The 23791-nt window shown below is 44.7% G+C and overlaps 1 protein-coding gene across 1 annotated transcript in view; it reads right to left on the bottom strand.

The window, feature by feature from the left end:
- Positions 1 to 23791, bottom strand: part of LOC115471036 (poly(rC)-binding protein 3-like) — a 1141923-nt gene that overhangs the window by 569346 nt on the left and 548786 nt on the right. The window contains exon 4 of the mRNA XM_030204708.1: positions 9621 to 9693. The gene's annotated coding sequence lies outside the window, so the exon portion shown is untranslated. The remainder of the gene's footprint in view (positions 1 to 9620; positions 9694 to 23791) is intronic.

Here is a 23791-nt window from a genome sequence, read left to right as displayed (position 1 = left end):
TTCCACGCCATGTAATAACAACACCAAATCTTTGAGGTAATTGGTATTCATTATTGTATTACTGTGTGGCCATTCCTGTTATCTGGGAGATTATGAACTCAGCATGTGACTTCCTGAGCATATGTGTTTGGGCTACGGTATTTGAGAGAAAAGAGAAAGCAGGCTCAGTTTTGTTGGGAATGCTTAATTTGGGGGTCCTTTTACAAAGGTACGCTAGTGTTTTTAGCGAGCGCTAAATGCTAGAAATGCTCATGTATTCCTATGGGCATCTCTAGCATTTAGCATGCGCTAATCATTAGCATACACTAAAAATGCTACCGTGCCTCCTGTCTTCCTTGGAAGAGTTGTGTTGGCTACTCTACTTTCTTCTTTGTAATAGACATCAGGCCTCAAATCCTAGATTGCAGGAGGCCATTATAAGCATGGCCCATATTAAAACAACAACAAAAAAAATCTAAGTAGCAATTTGTTGACTGCACTAGTCACAGCTAGAGGTTCAAGGTGGTTAACAAAAAAAAGTAACTCAAAACAGAATGAGGAATTCCAAAATTATAATTAATAATAAAATACTAACTAAAATTTATTTTAAAATGTTTTAAGTTTTTTATGTAAGCGCACATAATTCATCTCTGAATGAATTTGCATAGGAAGAGCATTCCAAATTGTAAGTGCTCAACAAGAAAATAAAGCATCAAAATGGCGTTTTTGTCGAATGCCATTGAATGCAGGAAGATTCACACAGTCTTGATGAAGAAAAATATAAATCAGGAAACATTTGAATAAGCAATTCAGAGATATTACCATACAAGACCTGAAATATTACACAGACAGATTTCAAAGCAATACATGCTTTAACAGGAAGCCAATGAAGTCTAGCAAGATATATTGAAACTCTATCAAATTTTTTCAAATGGAAAATCAAACAGACTGCCATATTTTGAATTAACTGTAGCGTGTACAAAAATTTGGCATTCGTTCCAATATACAAAGAATTACAGTAATCGAGATGAGGTAACACCAACATCTGTACTAACATAGCAAAATGTGGCTCAAGAAAGTACAATCTAACTAAATGTAATTGTTTCAGATGATAAAAGTACGTCTTTATAAACTTTTAATCTGAGATTCATAAGTGAGTGAAGAATAACTCCTAAAACCTTCGACTCTGTACATAGGCGGTCGGTGGCCCAACTGTTTGGGGAGGCTAAAGGGGGCGGGGTTAGGGGTGGGGCCAGAGGTGGGGCTTACATCCATAATTGTCTGACAACAGAAAAAAAATTAAGTAAAATAAGTCACAATTAATATCTTTTATTAAATTTAGATATTAAATATGTATCATATGTCAAAGAATAAAGTGGTTGCTCAAAGCATATACTAACCACAATTGCTCAACTGCAAAACACTATGCACAAATTTGTGCAAAAACACACTCATAAACCTTACTGTACCATAACACTGGGCAGACCCTAATAAACCAATATACCACCCATACAGAAAATGCAGACCGTCAACAATATGAAACAAGGGATCATAATATCACAATTCTCATGTAGAACCACAAAACACCCTTTTAGGGTGGAAAGTGTTCACAATGAGCTCCTTTTATGAACGACTATATGTAGATCCTTCAAGAGGTAGTGTGTCATGATTTAGGCTCTAAAACCCTTTCTGATGATTTGTTGCCACCTCAGTAAGGCCAATACACAATCTCTCCACTGCAAAGCGAATGCTACATACCTGTAGAAGGTATTCTCCAAGGACAGCAGGCTGATTGTTCTCACTGATGGGTGACGTCCACGGCAGCCCCTCCAATCGGAATCTTCACTAGCAAAAGCCTTTGCTAGCCCTCGCGCGCCGATGCGCACCGCGCATGCACGGCCGTCTTCCCGCCCGAAACCGGCTTGTGCCGGCCAGTCTCATATGTAGCAAGACAAAGACAAGGGAAGACACAACTCCAAAGGGGAGGCGGGCGGGTTTGTGAGAACAATCAGCCTGCTGTCCTCGGAGAATACCTTCTACAGGTATGTAGCATTCGCTTTCTCCGAGGACAAGCAGGCTGCTTGTTCTCACTGATGGGGTATCCCTAGCCCCCAGGCTCACTCAAAACAACAACCATGGTCAATTGGGCCTCGCAACGGCGAGGACATAACTGAGATTGACCTAAAAAATTTACCAACTAACTGAGAGTGTAGCCTGGAACAGAACAAACAGGGCCCTCGGGGGGTGGAGTTGGATCCTAAAGCCCAAACAGGTTCTGAAGAACTGACTGCCCGAACCGACTGTCGCGTCGGGTATCCTGCTGCAGGCAGTAATGAGATGTGAATGTGTGGACAGATGACCACGTCGCAGCTTTGCAAATCTCTTCAATAGTGGCTGACTTCAAGTGGGCTACCGACGCTGCCATGCCTCTAACATTATGAGCCGTGACATGACCCTCAAGAGCCAGCCCAGCCTGGGCGTAAGTGAAGGAAATGCAATCTGCTAGCCAATTGGAAATGGTGCGTTTCCCCACAGCCACTCCCCTCCTATTGGGATCAAAAGAAACAAACAATTGGGCGGACTGTCTGTTGGGCTGTGTCCGCTCCAAGTAGAAGGCCAATGCTCTCTTGCAGTCCAATGTGTGCAGCTGACGTTCAGCAGGGCAGGAATGAGGACGGGGAAAGAATGTTGGCAAGACAATTGACTGGTTCAGATGGAACTCCAACACAACCTTCGGCAAGAACTTAGGGTGAGTGCGGAGGACTACTCTGTTATGATGAAATTTGGTGTAAGGGGCCTGGGCTACGAGCTGAAGTAACTGCCACCAAGAAAATGACCTTCCAGGTCAAGTACTTCAGATGGCAGGAATTCAGTGGCTCAAAAGGAGGTTTCATCAGCTGGGTGAGAACGACATTGAGATCCCATGACACTGTAGGAGGCTTGACAGGGGGCTTTGACAAAAGCAAACCTCTCATGAAGCGAACAACTAAAGGCTGTCCTGAGATCGGCTTACCTTCCACACGGTAATGGTATGCACTGATTGCACTAAGGTGACCCTTACAGAGTTGGTCTTGAGACCAGACTCAGACAAGTGCAGAAGGTATTCAAGCAGGGTCTGTGTAGGACAAGAGCGAGGATCTAGGGCCTTGCTGTCACACCAGACGGCAAACCTCCTCCACAGAAAGAAGTAACTCCTCTTAGTGGAATCTTTCCTGGAAGCAAGCAAGATACGGGAGACACCCTCTTACAGACCCAAAGAGGCAAAGTCTACGTTCTCAACATCCAGGCCGTGAGAGCCAGGGACCGGAGGTTGGGATGCAGAAGCGCTCCTTCGTCCTGCGTGATGAGGGTCGGAAAACACTCCAATCTCCACGGTTCTTCGGAGGACAACTCCAGAAGAAGAGGGAACCAGATCTGACGCGGCCAAAAAGGAGCAATCAGAATCATGTTGCCTCGGTCTCGCTTGAGTTTCAACAAAGTCTTCCCCACCAGAGGTATGGGAGGATAAGCATACAGCAGACCCTCCCCCCATTCCAGGAGGAAGGCATCCGATGTCAGTCTGCCGTGGGCCTGAAGCCTGGAACAGAACTGAGGGACTTTGTGGTTGGCTCGAGATGCGAAGAGATCTACCAAGGGGGTGCCCCACGCTTGGAAGATCTGGCGCACCACTCGGGAATTGAGCGACCACTCATGAGGTTGCATAATCCTGCTCAACCTGTCGGCCAGACTGTTGTTTACGCCTGCTAGATATGTGGCTTGGAGCACCATGCCGTGACGGCGAGCCCAGAGCCACATGCTGACGGCTTCCTGACACAGGGGGCGAGATCCGGTGCCCCCCTGCTTGTTGACGTAGTACATGGCAACCTGGTTGTCTGTCTGAATTTGGATAATTTGGTGGGACAGCCGATCTCTGAAAGCCTTCAGAGCGTTCCAGATCGCTCGTAACTCCAGAAGATTGATCTGCAGATTGCTTGACCACCTCCTGAAATGGCTTGGCTTGCTCAGGGGGGAGCGCATCCACCAAGCCCGCCAACTGCCGCACATTGTTCCGCATGTGTATGCTCGTGTAGAGCTGGTAAGACTGAATTTTGGCCACGAGCATAGAAGAATGGTAGGCCTTCCTCCCAAAGGAGTCCAAGGTTCTAGAGTCCTTGCCCGGGGGCGCCGAAGCATGCTCCCTAGAACTCTTGTCCTTCTTTAGGGCCAAATCCACAACTCCAGAGTCGTGAGGCAACTGAGTGCGCATCAGCTCTGGGTCCCCATGGATCCGGTACTGGGACTCGATCTTCTTGGGAATGTGGGGGTTAGTTAAAGGCTTGGTCCAGTTCGCCAGCAATGTCTTTTTTAGGACATGGTGCATGGGTACAGTGGACGCTTCCTTAGGTGGAGAAGGATAGTCCAGGAGCTCAAACATTTCAGCCCTGGGCTCGTCCTCCACAACCACCGGGAAGGGGATGGCCGTAGACATCTCCCGGACAAAGGAAGCGAAAGACAGACTCTCGGGAGGAGAAAGCTGCCTTTCAGGAGAGGGAGTGGGATCAGAAGGAAGACCCTCAGACTCCTCGTCAGAGAAATATCTGATGTCTCCTTCGTCTTCCCACGAGGCCTCACCCTCGGTGTCAGACACAAGTTCACGGACCTGTGTCTGCAACCTCGCCCAACTCGATTCTGTGGAACCACGTCCACGATGGGGGCGTCGAGAGGTAGACTCCCTCGCCCGCATCGGCGAAGCTCCCTCCGCCGACGTAGACGGGGAGCCTTCCTGGGAGGCGGCGGCAGCCGGTACCGCACGCGGCACCGACGCCGGAGACCTCACCTCGGGCGATGGGCCAGCCGGCGCCACGCTCGACGGTACCGGTGGCACAAGCACCGCCGGTACCGGAGGGTTAGGGCGCAACAGCTCTCCCAGAATCTCTGGGAGAACGGCCCGGAGGCTCTCATTCAGAGCGGCTGCAGAGAAAGGCATGGAGGTCGATGCAGGCGTCGACGTCAGAACCTGTTCCAGGCGTGGAGGCTGTTCTGGGCTGTCCAGAGTGGAGCGCATCGACACCTCCTGAACAGAGGGTGAGCGGTCCTCTCGGTGCCGATGCCTGCTGGGTGCCGACTCCCTCGGCGACCTAGAGCTCTCGGTGCCGACCCGGGAAGGGGACCGATGACGATGCTTCTTCGATTTCTTGGAACGAAGCATGTCACCAGAGCTTCCCTACACCGACGAGGAGGACGTAGAATCCAGCCGTCGCTTCCTCGGGGCCGAGACCGAAGGAGGTCGGTCTCGGGGGGGCTGTACCGCAGGAGCCCTCAGGGTAGGGGGAGACCCACCCGAAGGCTCACCGCCACCAGCAGGGGAATGGACAGCCCTCACCTGCACTCCAGATGAAGCACCACCGTCCGACGACATCAGCAGACGAGGTCCCGGTACCACCGACGTCGATACAGTCGTCCGATGTCTCAGCGCCAATGCAGAGGGCCGATGCCTCGATGCACTCGATGCACTGGCAGCCGAGGATGAAGGTCTGGACGCTGAAGACGTCGATGCACTCGATACCCCCGGTGCCGATGCCGACGAAGAGCCCGAGAACAAAATGTTCCACTGGGCTAACCTCGCTACCTGAGTCCGCTTTTGTAAAAGGGAACACAGACTACAGGCCTGAGGGCGGTGCCCAGCCCCCAGACACTGAAGACACGACGCGTGCCTGTCAGTGAGCGAGATTACCCGGGCGCACTGGGTGCACTTCTTGAAGCCACTGGAAGGCTTCGATGTCATGGGCGGAAAAATCACGCCGGCGAGATCAAAAGTCGAAATGGCGAAATTTGGCACCAGAAAAATAGCGAGAAGGAAATTTCGACCGGGGCCTAAATAAGGGCTACCCCGACGACGAAAGAAAACTTACCGGGGCGGAAAAAAACTCGAAGTACAGGAAGGGAAAAACCAAAATTGGACAGTTTCTCACAGAAACGAGTCGAAAACGACGCGCGAGGTCGACTTTACGGGGCACGAACGGTAAAATACAACCGTACCGAGCGCGGAAAAAAGAAGACTGGCCGGCACAAGCCGGTTTCGGGCGGGAAGACGGCCGCGCATGCGCGGTGCGCATCGGCGCACGAGGGCTAGCAAAGGCTTTTGCTAGTGAAGATTCCGATTGGAGGGGCTGCCGTGGATGTCACCCATCAGTGAGAACAAGCAGCCTGCTTGTCCTCGGAGAAAACACTATACACAAACTTGTGCAAAAACACACTCATATAGCCTTACCAAACCATAACAGTACTAATTCCAAGGACAGGATGAGCTAAACCTTATGCGTGGAAAGGCAGCACTGTAATTACACGGGGCTCTAAAACTCCAGTGCACAACCTAGTGAAACAAAAAAAAAACAACCCAAAAAAGGGCTGAAAATACTACACGCTAGCAGAATACTGCACCTTGATCACACATGAAAAACACATGACACAACAGATATGAAGGCAAAATACTGAACTGGAAAGTAACCTCAAGAAGTCAAACTCAGCATGCAGTAATACTAGAAAAATTGAAATTTACATGCAAAACATCACAGATGCACATTTCCAAAAGCTGACATATTTCAGTTAATAAATTCTGAATAAAATACTTTTTTCTACCTTTGTTGTCTGATCATTTAGTTTTTCTATTCGCTTTGGTCCCAGTGTCTTCTTTCCATTTGATATTTTTTCTCTCACCATGTCCACCATCCTCCTGTGTCATGTGTCCTGTCTACCATCTGTAGCCCTGTCCCTATCCTTCAGTATCCCGATCCAGCTCTTAAATTCAACAGTTTTCCCTCCATCCATATCCAGCACTTCTCCTCACTCCCCTCCATCCATGTGCATATACTTTCCTCCCCTCCATCCATGTCCAGCACCTTCCCTCTTTCTCTCCTACCATGCCATCCAGTGTTATCCCTCTTTCTCTCTCCATCCTTCCACCCATTATCCTCTCCCAATCCTTCTGTCCATTGTCTTCCTCTATCTCCCCTTCCTTCTAGACAGTTCTCTCTTGACCCTTTTCCATTCAGCATGTCCTCTCTCACCCCATCCTTCCAGTGTCTTTCCTCTTTCCCTCTCTACCAGTTTCTTCCCTCCTTCCAGCATTTTTCCTCTTTCTCCCTCCTTTCATCCAGCCAGCATTTCTCAGTCTGACAGCTAGGGTCTCCCCCAGTTTCTCTCCAGCAGCTTCTCTCTCTCTCTCCTGCCCATGGCCCCTCTTTCTCTCCCCAACTCTTTCTGGCTCTCCCCTGCTTTTTTCCATGTCCCTGGCTCTCCCCTGCTCTTTTCCATGGCCCCTCTTTCTCTCCCCATCTCTTTCTGGCTCTCCCTTGCTTTTTTTCCATGTCCCTGGCTCTCCCCTGTTCTTTTCCATGGCCCCTCTTTCTCTCCCCATCTCTTTCTGGCTCTCCCCTGCTTTTTTCCATGTCCCTCCCCTGTTCTTTTCCATGGCCCCTCTTTCTCTCCCCATCTCTTTCTGGCTCTCCCCTGCTTTTTTCCATGTCCCTGGCTCTCCCCTGCTTTTTTCCATGTCCCCTCTTTCTCTCCCTATTGCTCTCTGGCTCTCCACTGCGCTGGCCATGTCCCCTGGCTCTCCCCTGCTCTCCTTCGCTCTCCTCCTAACGTTTCCAGCCAGTGGCCACGTTCTCTTCTCTCCTTCCGGCCCGGGCCTCTTTAGCTGACAGAAGAAGAAAAAAAAGCGCGGGGCCGCAGCAGCGTTCAGACATGCGCTGTCGGCTCTGCCGGTCCTCTGCCCCCGGAACGAGAAATTGACGTCATGGGGCAGAGACCGGCAGAGCCGACAGCGCATGTCTGAATGCTGCTGCGGCCCCGCGCTTCTTTTTCTTCTTATGCTGGCTCCAAGAGAAGCGGCGGCAGCGGATCAGCTGCATAGATGTCGTTCCTGGCTGCCGCTGCGCTGCTCAATAGAAGCAGCGGCAGCAGAAGATTTTGTCAGGAGTCTCGACAGGGCCGTGGGGAAGGTCAGAGCTGGGCTCTCCCCAAGCCTCTTATACGGGGCGCCTATGACTCTTTAGCTTTAGGCATTTACTCCCTGCCAAAAGTATTGAATCAGGAATAGATAATAAAGAAGTGGTAAACCAAAGAAACTTAGTTTTATTAGGATTCAATTGAAGCATATTCTTCAGAGCCCACTACTGGTTTTGTAGTTATCTTAGGGTTTTTTAATTATTTTTTTATTGCTTTTAATAACTTTGTCTAGAAACAGGAGATAAGAAGGGAAAAAATCACGTAGGTAATGAAGAATACATAAATATCACCCATCAAGCTCCCAAATAGAAATTACAGATCCCAGAAAATAAAGGTGGAGAACATGACAAATAATATTATATAAGCAAAACAAACTGAACGGAAATTCAAGCACCAACTAATTCACCAAACATTACCAAGCTTTATAACTTAAAGAAGCTATCAGAGAGTAGTTCTATCGGATAAATCTTTTTTTTGAATCACAAATACCTTTAAATGCTTTGGGTCCCAAAAAGTGTAAGTGTGACCACCATATTTATAATACACTTTACAGGAAGACGTAGGAAGAATTGTCCACAGTGGACTGCACTTCCTGACTTAACAACAAAAAAAGCTTTCTTTCTATCCTGCATTTGTAATTGATTTCAATTACACTTATGCATTAGGCAATTCAAGTCAAAAAGAAGGCTCGGCAGCAACTCTTTTCACACAGGAGCAACCCCTGTGACTTGTTTATATTGTCATCGACTTCCATATATCATGACTTCAAACTTTACAATAGCTTACTTAGTGGCTCATATAAATTTGAAAACGTATCTTTAAGTCTTTAAGAGACTGCAATCGGACCCATGCGAACATGGGCCATGTTTTGCCACGCTGCGTCAGGGCCATAGGTCCTTCTCTTAAGACGCCATACTACTTTGGCTTCTCCTCAACTTCTCAGAGAAATGTAGAAAAAAGATGAAACAGCCAAATCACTGAGGTGGAAGGGGAAAAGATAGGGTGTGTGAAAGACCAGGAAATTAAAATGAGATCCTGGACAAGAAATTAGGAGTAAATCAACAAAAGAAAGTGGCAAAGAGAGATTAGAAGCAACCCAACTGGAAACAAATGATCAGACAACAAAGGTATCTACTGGAGTGAGGCTATTCTCATTGGTATGAGCCTTGACATCTGCACAGTTCATACTGCAAGATTGCCCAAAGATAGGGGCACAATAGCAAAAGTTGGCTCAGGATACATCAGCCCTTCCACTGGTCCTATAAAGACCCCCCTATATGATTGAGTCTTTTTGTTTTGCCCTTTTTAATTTAATTTTTTTAATAATCTTTTTCCAGGTGGTTTGCCTGGTGAATCTCAATTTCCCTTGTCAGTCTGGAATGAGAAGTAAAATATCTTCTGAGGCTATCCCTTCATTGTCATTCCTATGCCACCACCACAATGACAGTCATCTTCCATCCTACTTGAGCCACAAGGCCATTTCCTCAGTGTCATATCAAAGTATTGTTGCATCTTCGGTCAGGAGACTTGAAAACAAGTACAATGACATGAGGCCTGCCCAACTGCATCTTCTAATTAGAGAAAAAAGTAATTAAAACAACAGCTCTCTACAAATACTAGAGTCATACTATTATAATTATTAAGTCACTTACCTTATCATCTGCATACAGTAGGGCATCAGATTAAAATGTGCAGTAGCTAGGACTCTTATATAGAAAAGCAGACCTGTAAAAAAAAAAAAAAAACTCAATAAGTGAAATCCTTTTTTTTTCATGTGTGATTATAGTGATCCCTGGTATATTCCAGAATTTATTTTGGAGGGCATGAGACATAAGTAGTGGAACAGGGTGGTCCACCAGGGCTATGCTTTGATCAACATTTTGCCTCGTATAGTATTAGCAACTAGGGAACGGTGGAGGGCGGATTTGGCAGACTGGTGTATTTGCAGTTCTCCCCCCCCCCCCCCCCCCCACCTCCACAACCAGAAAGATGTGCTGCTGCCTTTTGGAACTCATACTTTGCTGCTTTGGATTTATTTAATTTGTGACCCACTGAGTACATATGAGAATCTACTGAAAAAGCATGGTTTTCTATCCATGCCAGTTTAAAAACAACTTTTGTCTTTCAAAGTTTTAAAAACCTCTTTGATAGACATCCCAGTGGACAGACATAACCAGATTGTTTCAGATGATAGCCATTAGAATTTTCCATGATCCAGGTCAACCCAAATATGCTGCAAAATTGTACATCTGAAACTCACAAACCCTACTTATCTTAGACAAAATTGAAATCACAAATCTGTAGATGCACTAAGGCAAAATAAGGGTAGGTTAGGATTGACTAGGTGGGAAGGCACAATCCAAGAAGCCATTGATGGATTACATTATCGATAGGGGAATTCTATAAATGATGCTTAAAATTGTGCATTCAAATGTGGGCGCATGCCCAATTTACAACCGCAATTTAATTGCGTAATGAACCTATTAGCACCAATAATTGGATAGTAACAATCAATTATTGGTGCTAATTGGCAACAATTTAGATTTATGTGCACATCATGCTAAGCACTATTGTATAAAGATGTGCACGTAAATCCTTTAGTGCGCAAATGAAAAGGGGGCGTGGACATGGGAGGGGCGTGGGAGGGCTTTCACTAAAGGTGTGCACACTTATAGAATTTGGGGGATCTGTGCCTAATTTAGATGCAGGGATTTACACCAGGGTTCAGTTGGTGTAAATCCTTGTGTCTAAAGGTTGGGCGCAGATCCCGACACTATGCGCTATTCTATAAACAGCGCACAACATGGAGCATAGAATAGCGCTCAGTGCGCATTTTTTCAGCACCTAAATTTAGGCACCATTTACTGAATTTAGTTCTATACCTAGAAAAATAAAGAGGTTCCATGTTTTAGGGTAACACACTAACAGATTGTAGAAGCCATAGAAACGACATTGAGGGGTCCTTTTACTAAGGTGCGTTGAAAAATGGCCTGTGCTAGTGTAGGCATGTGGTTTGGGTGTGTGCAGATTCATTTTTCAGCTCATCTGTAACAAATAGACCGAAAATGGACGTCCGGCAAAATAAAAATTGGCATGCGTCCATCTTGAGTCTGAGACCTTACCACCACCCATTAACATAGCGGTAAGGTCTCATGCATTAACCCGGCGGTAATTATCTACACACATACAATGCTGATTACTGCCCTGTTACACCATGCACCAGAAAATAAAATATATTTTCCAGCGCACCTAGCGGACGAGCGCAAAAAAATGAAATTACTGCCTGGGCCACGCGGTAACCATGTGGTAGTTTCAAATTGATGTGCATTGTGTGCACGTAGGTGCCAACACAGCTTAGTAAAAGGGCCCATGAAAAATATATGGGTTCTTTTACTAAAGCACATTAAACAGTTAGCGCATGAATTAGGATGTGGTAACTGTTACCAGAAAAGTGTGCTAATTTGTGCATTATGGATTAGATTCTATATATGATGCCTAAAAAATTGGCACAGTAATGAAATATGCGTACTTTATAGAATAAGCTTAAATTTCTACATGGTTTATAGAATACTCTGAGTGCCAGTCCGTGCAACTAAATTTAGTGGTGGACCGTTATGCCAAGTAAAACTTGGTGTAAATGTTGACGCCTAAATTATGCACGGACTGAGTGTATTCTATAACCATGCGCACAGAGTTTAGAAAACCCCCCCATGAGCCGCCCATTCCACACCCATGGCCACGCTCCATTTTCAACTATACAACTTAGAATTTACATGTATCACGTTATAGAATACGCTTAGACTGTTCTGCACGTAAATTCTAATTAATGCTAATTTGTGTCAATAATTGATTAAGTGGCAATTATCAGCACTGATTGGCTTATTAAGTAATTAAATTGCGTGCGCAATCCAGAATACGACTGGAGTTGCACACGCAACTTAAGTTGCACTGTATAGAATCTGGGAATAAGAGGGAATTCAATAAATGGTGTGCAAAGTTGGGCACTAGGATGATCTTCTCTATGAACAGTATTCTAGGATGCTCTGTGCAAAGCGCCCTTTACAGAATACTAGCTTGGCGTGCATTTCACTCCTAGCTTTAGGCATCAGGATTTATGCCTGCCAAAAGCTGGTGTAAACACTGGTGCTGTTGTGTGACTTAGCCGGCTAAGCGCAAATATTTAACGCTAAACCGGCTAAGTTGAGCGGTTAAGATAGACTGCCTAAATAGCAGGCATAGCTTTAACCACTTTTAACTTAACCGGCCAGTGCTGAATATTCGCTTAGCCGGTTAAGTTGCCATGGCCAAAACCGAAACCAGCTATTCAATGCTGGTTGCTGGATACGGCCCAGCACTGAATGTCCGGGGTCAGCGCCGGCGGCTGCAGCTAACCACATTGTGTGCCGTCTGCTGAGTATCGGGGACAAGTATTTTGAGGATTTTCTGTGGGGTTTTTTGTTGCAGGTCCTGTGCTAATTTTTCCATTAATGTACGGGACTTGCAAAAATGAAAGCAGGAGCACTTACCACTTCCTCTTTAGGAGGCGCTATGTGCTCTGCATTACCCCAAATTCTATAAATTACACCTTAAGTTGTACATGCTAATTTGGCCGCATGACCAAATTGCACGCACAACTTAATTAACAAGCCAGTCAGTGCCCGATAATTGTACTTAACAACCAATTAGCTGCACTAACTAATTTACGCGCACAACTTTCTATAACGTGGCACATGTAAATTCTAATATGTGCAGCTGAAAAGGGGGCATGGCCATGGGGATGGAATGGGCGGGTCGTGGGCCTTTCAAAAGACTGAGGGCCCTGTTTACTAAGGCACTTTAGTGTTTTTAATGCACCTACAATTAACGCACATGTTAACTGTGTAGGCGCCTATAGTGATATAGAATTGCGCTAAGCATATGTTTTTCGGTGCCAATTTTTAAGGTGCCATTTATAGAATTTGGCCCTTAATGTGCATTAATACGAATGGGCTAGCTGGATAACGCTTCCACACTCACTCCCTGTCCATGACATGCTCGTCCCGAAAAACAATAAATAATAAGTGATTACTGTGCACTGACAGGCAAATTGCCACAAAAAGCTTTAATGCATTTTGCAGTAAGCCTTTTTTCCCCATATTAAGCATGTATTAGCAATTAACCTGCTTTAGTAAAAGGACCCCAAAATATGTTAGAACAACCTAGTAAGAATACCTGGTCAATATCTGAGGCAATCTAGCTAACACTTTCACCTTGATGATTTACCTATTTCTCTAATATAAATTTATTGTGTGCAACGGGTAATCTTTTCCACTTAACCCCACTGGGACAAGGACACAGTATAGGGGCAATGGCAATTTGGCTCACGCTCTGCTAAAGTATGAAAAATAAAACTTAAAAGCAATATATATTTGGACAAAGAGTTATTTCAACTAACTTCAAGCCCGCTGGCAGTGCTCCTTAAATACATTTTCCTTCACTCTTTCTGTTCCCTTCTGTTGGATTTCTGTTTGTGGTTAAACATTAAGCATGGTTAAAGCAAACAACCATTTGTGAACCAAACAACCATTTGTGATTTCATATACCAAGGATATTCCCACCCCGAGCTCTGCTACTGATTGATGGATCGTCTATTATTATCGTGAGATTGTTGCGTTCATTCAAGTCATTATATAACAGAGCATAAAATGCAATGCATGTTCCATGAGGAAATGGCTATGAAATGACAGCAGCTTTTAATGGGTACAAAACAGATTTATCACATTAGCAATGTTAAATGTAATGCAGCTTTTTCTTGATTCCAATGTTAATAAACTTTAATAGGGAACATGCTTTTTGTAGCTTTAAATGCTTCAATTATGTTTTCAAGGGAATGGAGAAAATTGGAGAATCTGCTAGCAAAAGTTAAAGAGTGGAAACATATGATCTATGTCTGTCAGGTCTGACTGTCTGCAGAAAGGTACTTCTCAAATTGAACTGTGATGGTGACAATGTCCTTACATTCTTCGAAACCTTCAGTATAAACCAGGAGATAATTGCAGATGCACCTTAAAGAGTAAACATTCCCGAAAAATCAAACCCATGGCCAAGATCAAACGTACATACAAAGGAAAATACAAAAACCTCTGTAGAGTAAAGGGTAATTCTATGAAACATTTTTCCATGTGTAACCCAGAATTTACATATGGGGAATGGTTCTTATTAAAATGTGCACAGGTTTACACGTATAAAGGGGCATTAAGTGAGAATTTTTATAAATAAAAAAAACTGAAAAGAAAAATCTAATGAGTTTGAATTAAAGTTTGAATTAAAGATTTTGGAGAGTTGTTATTTTTTTTAAGTCGATGATTGAAAGATGGAGGGGTACACAAAAATAGCAGCCGTCAAGTACTGAGGCTTTTTTTCTCCTTTTGCAGTAGAGTGCAGAGTATAATTGGTGGGTGTTAATAGAACTATAGACACTGGTCTAGTGAAGTTTGAATAAGGATTTTTGTGGTTGAAGGTGACAGTACATATCGGCAGCCTGAGCAGAGCATGGGTGAGGCCCACAGTTACACATGTAAGTTATTGCATCCAGCATTATGGCTGGTGTAAGTGGTCATACCTAAATTATTGGGCTCTTTTCTAAAGTGCAGTAGGGTGCTGCACTTATTGTGCATTAACAGCCAAAAATGAACAAGCGGTATGTGCAAAGGCTGTGTAGTAAATATAGGGGTGTGTCCTGCATCCGCACTGCATTTACCGCATGGGGCAGAGTCAGACTGTGCACAGGCCTGGGACAATAGTGCGGCCCCTCCATGCTATCAGCCCATGCATATAATGCAGCCCTGAGACTGTCAAAATGACAACTATCTGGGGCCCCACCACCTGTTCGCAGGCGGTCCCAATCAACTCCTCGATCCACTGCTCCAGTGATGCTAGATCTGATTCCCAATCCTCCATCCAATGCTTCTGATCCCCCTAACCCCCATGATTTTCTTCTATGATCCTCCCACCCTCCCCTCTTTAGATTCTCTATTCCATTCCCCAGACCACCCAGATCACCTTACGAGACTCCCCTCTTATCCTCCAACTTAAATGCCTAATCTCTGCAACACAACCAAACTAAAGCACATAATGGATGTAACACATCTCTTCCGTTCTCCTATTCCCTATGTGGCTGTGCCACATGAACTTGATCTTACCACATCATCCTGTATTTGTTCACACCGGAGCCTGCAAAGTCCTCTCCGGTACTATGTAAACCACATTGAGCCTACAAATAGGTGGGGAAATGTAGGATACAAATGTAACAAATAAATAAATAAATCTCCCCTCCTGACAGGCACCTTCCTGAAACCACACCCTGCCCATATGTCCCGAAAGAACCCATCCCTACCCCTGGACCCCCTCCCCCCCCCCCAACTTTCTTCCCCACCTTGGTTACTTATTTGGAGGTAAGACCTGGTAGTCTGGTGGCAATAAGCAGAAGTGGATCCCTTCTACTCCTGCTCCATCCAATGCCAGGTTGAAAATGGCATTGCTGACTTCTGGGGGTAGTCTTGTGGTACCACAGCTAGGAATCAGCATTCCACATAAGGGCAAATTTAGGGGTCAGCCTTTCATGTAAGGGCCCTATGGATAGATGTGGCTTAATAGGTAAGAGCCAACCAACATGGTTTTATGAAAGGAAGTTCATACCTTATAAAGTTATTAGAATTCTAGAGAATACTACATCCAGATAGTGCTATGCTGTGCATTCAACTGTGAATGCTGAAATTGCTAGCACAACTTTATATGGATAAGTAATTGCAATCATTTTAGAAGCCCCACGCTCAATTTGAATATGCATAAACTAGCATTCAGCTGTGTATATCACATATGTGGTATACAATGGAGAGGGTCAAAGTACACAGCACAAACAGTCCAAATGGCAGATGAAATTTTATAAGGACAAATACAAACTGATGCACATTGGGAAGAATAATCTAAATCATAGTTACCTGACACTAGAGTCCACCTTGAGAGTCAGCACCCAAGAAAAAGATCTAGTTGTCATTGTAGACAATACACTGAAATCTTCTGCCCAGTGTGTGGTGATGGCCAAAAAAGTAAACAGGATGCTAGGAATTATTAGGAAAGGGCTGGTAAATAAGACCAAGAATGTTTTAATGCCAATCACTCCATGGTGCAATCTCACCTTGAGTACTGCATTCAGTTCTGGATGCTGTATCTCAAAAAAGATAAAGTGGAATTAGAAAAGGTTCAAAGAAGAGCAGCCAAAGTAATAAAGGGGATGGAACTGCTGTCATAAGAGGAAAGGTTAAAGAGGTTAAGGCTCTTCAGCTGGGAAAAGAGACAAGGTCTACAAAATCCTGAATAGTGTAGAATGAGTAGAAGTGAATCAATTTTTTACTCTTTCAAAAATTACAAACACTAGGGGACACTCAATGAAGTTACATGGAAATACTGTGAAAACAAGTATTGCCAGCCTATTGCCTATTGCCAGCAAGCTCCACCTACTGGCTTCAACCCATATAATAGGCTAGATAGCCTCGTACTGTCTCCTGTTCTCAATCTAACCTCCTTGGGCTAGTTTCCATAGAGGGAAAACCATACAAGGCCTGCTCACTGAAGAGGGGTGGGGCATGGCCATCCCCAGCCAGCTCAAAGCATACTGAGCTGAGCAATTGAAGGAGAGCCTCAGAGGAGCTGAGAGAAGCCCAAGAGAGGAGGAGGGAGAAAGGAGCTCCCTCAGAGCTGGCCAGCTGGGAGAAAGTGGGCTACCCAACTCGGGGCAATGAGATCCTCAAAGTTGATGCTGGGCCAGGAAAAGAAATAGCTTGCTAAGGGAGAACCATGAGGTACCTGTGAAAGCAGCTGGTGGAAGGCATAGCTGGAGCAGTGCTGTGTAATGGGAGCTGGCCAGCAGGGGAAAGTGGGCTATACAACCCGGGGCAGTTAGGTTTTTAAAGTTGATGCTGGGCCAGTGAAAGTACAGGTTATGTTTTTGTTTGTTTGAGCCATGAAGAGCTTTACCTTTAGTTTGATTTCTTTTGTGTTGTTGTCTGAAAACCTTGTAACATGTTGGTTGAAATAATAGAGAAAACCCCGGACTGGATCAGTTTGTGGCCATGGCATAGAGTTATGAAATGTGCTAAGCTGAGAGTTCTAGCAGCCGCCCGAAGGCCTGAGGATCGCTGAGCCCAGGGTTTAGTCAAAATATATTATATGCTCTGTCCCTAGTTAGGGTTACCATATGTCTGGTTTTACCCGGACATGTCCTCTTTTGAGGACATGGCCGGGCAACTGGGCGGGTTTTGCCAGCCTGCCCGTTTGTCTGGATTTCCGGACAAATGGGCAGGCTGGCGGGCGGGCCTAATTGTGTGCTATCCTAGCCTCCCCTCCCCTTACTCTACTGCCCTGGTGGTTTAGTGACCACTTCGGGGCAGGTAAGAGCCCCCTCTTTCCTGCCCTGCATTCTGTTCCCCTTGCAATACTGAGTGCTGCTGACAGTCGCGCAAGGTCGCGTCAACTCTTGGCGGCCATTTTGAATCAGCGCCGGAATGATCAGCACTCAGCATTGCAAAGGGAACAGAATGCAGGGCAGCAAAGAAGAGGGGGCTTTTTCCTGCCCCAAAGAGGTCACTAGACCACTAGGGCAGTACTACTACTACTACTACTTAACATTTCTAGAGCGCTACTAGGGTTACGCAGCGCTGTACAGTTTAACAAAAAAGGACAGGCCCTGCTCAAAGGAGCTTACAATCTAGAGTAAGGTAAGGGGAGGGGAAGCTAGGACACCCTTAGGGGGGTGTGACAGGGGCGAGGGGTAAATGGGTGGGGTGATATGTGACAGGAGGTGGGGTGTGGCAGGGGCGGGGCATGTATCTTCTTTTTTGGGGGACCAAATATAGTAACCCTATCCCTAGTGGGGGGGACAATCTAAGTTTTGTACCTGGGCAATGGAGGGTTAAGTGACTTGCCCAGAGTCACAAGGAGCTGCAGTACAAATGAACCCAGTTCCCCAGGTTCTCAGTCCACTACACAAAACATTAGTAAATGATGGCAGATAAAGACTTGTATGACCCCATCCATATAATATGATGTAATATAACATATGCATACTTGATATTGATTGGTTTATGCCATTTTTGACCATAGGAGTCTGCCCTGCACTAGCTTTAATTTTCAACGATTCTGTCAGAGGATCAGGATTAAGTCTTCCCAATGACCAGTCCCTTTTCCTTTAGGCACTCTGTGCTTCAGGGTACAGCTATGGATTAGCATGACAACCCCTGATTTAATTAGTCTTTCTAGGAACACATTTCTCTCATTTAAATATGTACCAGGAGACAGCTGTGAACCAGACCCTGTGCTTGTTTCTCCTTCTCCTTAGCCCTTTGAGCAGGGAGCCATGGCTCCTGTGGGCCCCAAAATTGGATTACCCACTCAGTACAGCTTTGCATCTCCTTAATGGACCTCCTCTTGGAGAGGAAAGACAAGTGTCCTCGTTGAACTCAAAATTTTGTATTTCTCTCCAAAAGCTTAAGCTTCAATTCTATCAGGTACTTTCGCACAATTGGTTGGCACCTTTTTAGAGCAGGGGCCTAAAATGTTCTTCCTGTAACTGCATAGCAAAATGCATTTCACCATAATATAATCTATTTTTATAGGTAGTGCTGTCATTGAGGTTATGAGACATACAGATAATCCCTCCTCTCCCTTGCGCATATATGCTAACTTTATGTGATAAGAAATGGAGGCTTAGGAAACAGCAGCCGGCAAATTTATGTCATTTCAACAACGTCATAAAATCAGATGAAGGACTTCTTTATCCACTATCTAGGTGACACAGTCTTTAAATGTCAAGCTATTTGAAAAATGTCAAGGCATTTCACACTATGGAGAGGAATGAGATGCTCATAACACAGGGAGCCAAACTTCAATCTTGTTTACAAAAAGGCATTTAGAATCTTTCTATATGAAGATGAAGGCACATGAAAGAGAGATTTACATTGTAGTGATTGCAGAGAATTCTGTGACCCTAAGAAAGCAAGAGACCAGGTTTGATGTACAAATTGGTTAAATTGGGTCAGATAGGAGGCTGTCGGAGCTTTCTTTTTCCTTACTCCTACAATGAACCTTCATTTTGCTTTATTAAATTACATTTATTAAATTAAAAGAATGTAGATAAAGTTTCATCTGGTCATTGAGTTGGCTGTTGGCTTGAAACTGCTCTGAAGTATTCAATGCTGAAGCCAGGTGCAATCATGTAACAGTCTCCTGTTAGTAGTGGGAAAAATGCAGTGGAACACCATTGTATGATTTTTGTTTGAACAAGCTTCTGGATGAGTAGATAGAAGGGCTGTTATTTTTTGTACTGTTTTATTTTTATTTATGCCAGTCTGTCATTTTTTTTTTGCTGTTTTCATTATTAAAACTGTAACTCTTATTATAATTGCAAATGTTCCCTGTAACCTGCCAAGTAATTTATTGATGAGTGTGGCCATTAAAGAAATAAATAGACAGATGAGAATTGTATTCTGTTATCTTCTGCAGGACCAAAGATTTGCAGAGCTGAAGTGTTGTGGTCCTGAAAAAAGGGAATGGAGGAGGGGAGAATGAAAGAAGGAAAGGGAACTGATGGAAGGGGGAAGGATGGAAACTGCCACTGGTTGGGCAAATCTGCATGTCAGGAACTTTTGGTTTTAAACAGTTCTGTTTAGGAAGCCCTTGACTACAAGGGGAAAACCAGTTTTGTCAGTGAAACTGTACTGCTAAAGTGGGATAGAAAACGGGGAATCTCTTTAAAAAAAAGTTGTAAGAACATAGGGGGAAATTCTATATATGTCGCCTTAAAAATCGGTGCTGTAAAACCATGCGGTTAGTGTGATTCTATAAACTACACCTAAAGTAAGGTGTAGTTTATAGAATACGCTCACATGCTGTTCTTGTGACTAAAATGTAGGCACACCCATTTAGGACACCTAAAATCAGGCCTCAATACCTACATAAGTACATAAGTACATAAGTAGTGCCATACTGGGAAAGACCAAAGGTCCATCTAGCCCAGCATCCTGTCACCGACAGTGGCCAATCCAGGTCAAGGGCACCTGGCACGCTCCCCAAACGTAAAAACATTCCAGACAAGTTATACCTAAAAATGCGGAATTTTTCCAAGTCCATTTAATAGCGGTCTATGGACTTGTCCTTTAGGAATCTATCTAACCCCTTTTTAAACTCCGTCAAGCTAACCGCCCGTACCACGTTCTCCGGCAACGAATTCCAGAGTCTAAGTTAGGCACAGATCGGGTATATTCTATAATAGTGCAAATAGTTTTTTTTAAATGCCCACAACTCACCCATTCCACACCCATGCCCATGCCTCCTTTTCAACTGTGCACATTAGAATGTATGTGCACCATGTTGTAGGATACGCCTCAAAAGTTGTGTATGTAAATTCTAATTAAAGTCAATTAGTGCTGCTAATTGGTGGCTAAGTACCAATTATCAGTGCTGATTGGCTTGTTAATCAATTAAGTTGTGTGCGTAATTTGGCCATGTGGCCAAATTAGCGTGCACAACTTTAAGGCACCATACATAGAATTTGGGGGATAGTACCTCACAAAGAGGCCCTTTCACAAAGGCACGGTAGGCTTTACGCACATGTAGAACACGCCAAAGTGAGACTACTATCAGGCTAGCACACCCCTTGGTGGTAATTTCAGATTTGGCGCAAGCCCATACCGCTGGGACAAATTATTATTTTTTATTTCCTACCACGTGCGGCATTTAGGCAATGTCTATAGAATCCAGGGGTATGTGTGTAAATGTATAGAATACCGACATTGATGCATGTGTGCACACGTGCATATAAATGTCAATATTCTTCCTAAATGTTATTCTGTAGTGATGCGCCAAAGTGGTGTAGCACCTAAATGTAAGAGGAGTGGAGCATGGGTAGGGCATGAGCGGGGCTGCCACTTACACACATACCCTACAGAATACTGTTAGTTATGCTTGTCCTTTCCACATTTAGGTGCACACAGAGTAAATGTAGGCACCTACACCCGATATTTAGCGCTATTTAACTTGACAGAAACAGCTTCTTACCAGTTAAATAGCGTTTTGGCAACTAACTGCTTATTTCAGCGTGAGATAACTGGTTATCACACATTGAATATTACTGGTTAGCGCTGAAAAGATAACTTAGATTGTGAGCCCTCCCGGGACAGAGAAATATTCAGAGTACCTGAATGTAACTCACCTTGAGCTACTACTGAAAAAGGTGTGAGCAAAATCTAAATAAATAAATAAATAAATAAATAAACAAACCAGTTTTATCGTGTGATAAGCAGCAATATTCACCACTGACCGGTTAAGTTTAGTGGCCAAATCAGACCACCTAAATAGCAACCCTATCTTTGGCCGCTATAAATGTAACCAGCCAGCTCTGAATATTCACATAGCCAGTTAAGTTTGAGCTGGTCAAAAAAAACCAACCCTTAGATATTCAATGCCGGTCACTGGAAATGGGCCGGCATTGAATATCTGGGGTCAGCACCAATCACAGCACTTAGGCAGGCTGCCTCCCAATGTCTGAATATTGACCTCCTAGATTTTTAAGCACCCTGATATCAAGTAACACACATATTCTATAACAGCTTTGGGGTGCTCAGATGCCATTATAGAATAGACCTTCACCCATGGATTGCATCAGGGCACTATGAGCACTTATAGAATTGTGTACGATGACGTACCAGAGTATATGGTAAGTCTGATACAATTATTGCATAGAAATATTACGCCTGAATCTAGATGTCTTCTATGTTTACAATATTCAGATCCACAACAGGCAGTTTATAAACAGGTTTTCTCCAGCACATTTGCTTATTTGACAGCTAGCCACTGGAATGAATTACCTATTAATCTAAGAAGGCAATCTGATTATATGTTTTTTGAAAACTGTTGAAAACCTTCTTTAAGAAATGTTTATTGTGCTTGTGCTATTCTTCTTGACGGTTAGTTGACCATCATGTGTAATATTAGTTTACTCTTTTGTCCCCTGTACTTTTACCCATTCTACATGATTTAGGATTTTGTAGACCTCAGTCATATCCCCCTCAGCATCTCTTTTCCAAGCTGAACAGCCCAAGCTTCTTGACTTGGCAAGACAAGACAAGGCTACAGGAACAAGCAGAGGCAAGGCTAGAGGCAACAGGAACAAAGAGAAGCAAGATTAAAGACAAGGCAGGAATGGAGCTTGGCTGTAACATGTACACAGGAGAAAGGCTTCAGGAACAAGATACACAGGAACAAAGCTTGAGGAGTGAGACTCACAGGAGCAAGACTCACAGGAACAGGAAAATGAAGACAAGGCTAACAGACCTCTTGCAAAGGCCAAGCATGAAAGTTCCAAGATTCCATATAAAGATCCTTGCTGATGATGTCACAACTTAGAATGAGACTTGGAACACACTGAGAAACATAGCAGGGCACCAGAGTGAGGCTAAGATACTGGGACATTAGATTGAGGCTTGGATAGACTCTGGAGTGATGCCTGTATACAGGAACATCAGAGTAAGGCTTGGATCATCTCTGGAATGAGGCTTGAGAAACAGGGAAATAGGCAACAGTGGTATAAACGTAGGGAGAGGCAGCTTTGCTGTAACAGTAACCAGGAACAGAGCTTGACTGTAGCAGGAATCAGGATCAGGGCTTGGCTGTTACAGGAACCAGGAACAGAGCTTGACTGTAGCAGAAACCAGAAACGGTACGCAGGAGCAAGGCTTCCGGAACAAGGCTTCAGGAGCAAGACTCACGAGAACAGGAACACAAAAAGAAGGCTAAAATACCTCTTGCAAAGGCCAAGCATGAAAGTCCCAAGATTCCATATAAAGGTCCTTACTGATGATATCACAATTTGTAATGAGGCTTGGAACACACTTAGAAACACAGCAGGGAAGCAGAGTGAGGCTAAGATACTGAGACATCAGACTGAAGCAGGAACATCAGAGCTTGGATAATCTCTGGAATGAGGCTTGAGAAGCAGTCAAACAGGCAACAGTGGTATCAATGCAGGGAGAGGCAGTCACAGAGTCCAACCTCCATAAGAAAAAGTCTTCATGCAGGGCATGGCTGCAGCCGTAACATCCCGATGCCTAAATTAGACGCAGAGCGGGTGTATTCTATAATAGTTTACATAATAGTTTACATAGATTGTAGAAACACCCATGCCCCGCCCATGCCCCGCACCCTTTTTAACTATGCAACTTAGAATTTATGTGTACCACGTTATAGAATACACGTGGAGGGGCATAATCGAACGGAAACGCCTATCTCCATGGGCGTTTATCTCCGAGAACGGGTCCATGAAGGGGCGGGCCGAACCGCATTTTTGAAAAAATGGACGTTTTTGAGCTGGGCGTTTGTTTTTTTTTAGCGATAATGGAAACTAAAAACGCTCAGCTCAAAAACGTCCTAATCCAAGCCATTTGGTCGTGGAAGGGGCCAGGATTCGTAGTACACTGGCCCCCCCCCCCCCCCTGATATGTCAGAACACCAACTGGGCACCTTAGGTCAGTGCGGTGGACTTCAGAAAAAGCTCTCACATACATAGCTCCCTTACCATGGGTGCTGAGCTCCCAACCCCCCTCCCCCAAAACCCACTACCCACAAATGTACAACACTACCATAGCTCTTAGGGGTGAAGGGGGCACCTACATGTGGGTACAGTGGGTTTTGGAGGCCTCCCATTTACCAGCACAAGTGTTACAGGTGGGGGGGGGGGGGGCATGGGCCTGGGTCCACCTGGCAGAAGTGCACTGCGGTACCCACTAAAAGT

The sequence above is a fragment of the Microcaecilia unicolor genome, chromosome 1 (assembly GCF_901765095.1).
Source record: "Microcaecilia unicolor chromosome 1, aMicUni1.1, whole genome shotgun sequence".
NCBI classification, from domain to species: Eukaryota; Metazoa; Chordata; class Amphibia; order Gymnophiona; family Siphonopidae; genus Microcaecilia; species Microcaecilia unicolor.
The sequence above is the reverse complement of the archived record's forward strand: the minus strand, read 5'-3'. Positions and strand labels throughout refer to the sequence as shown.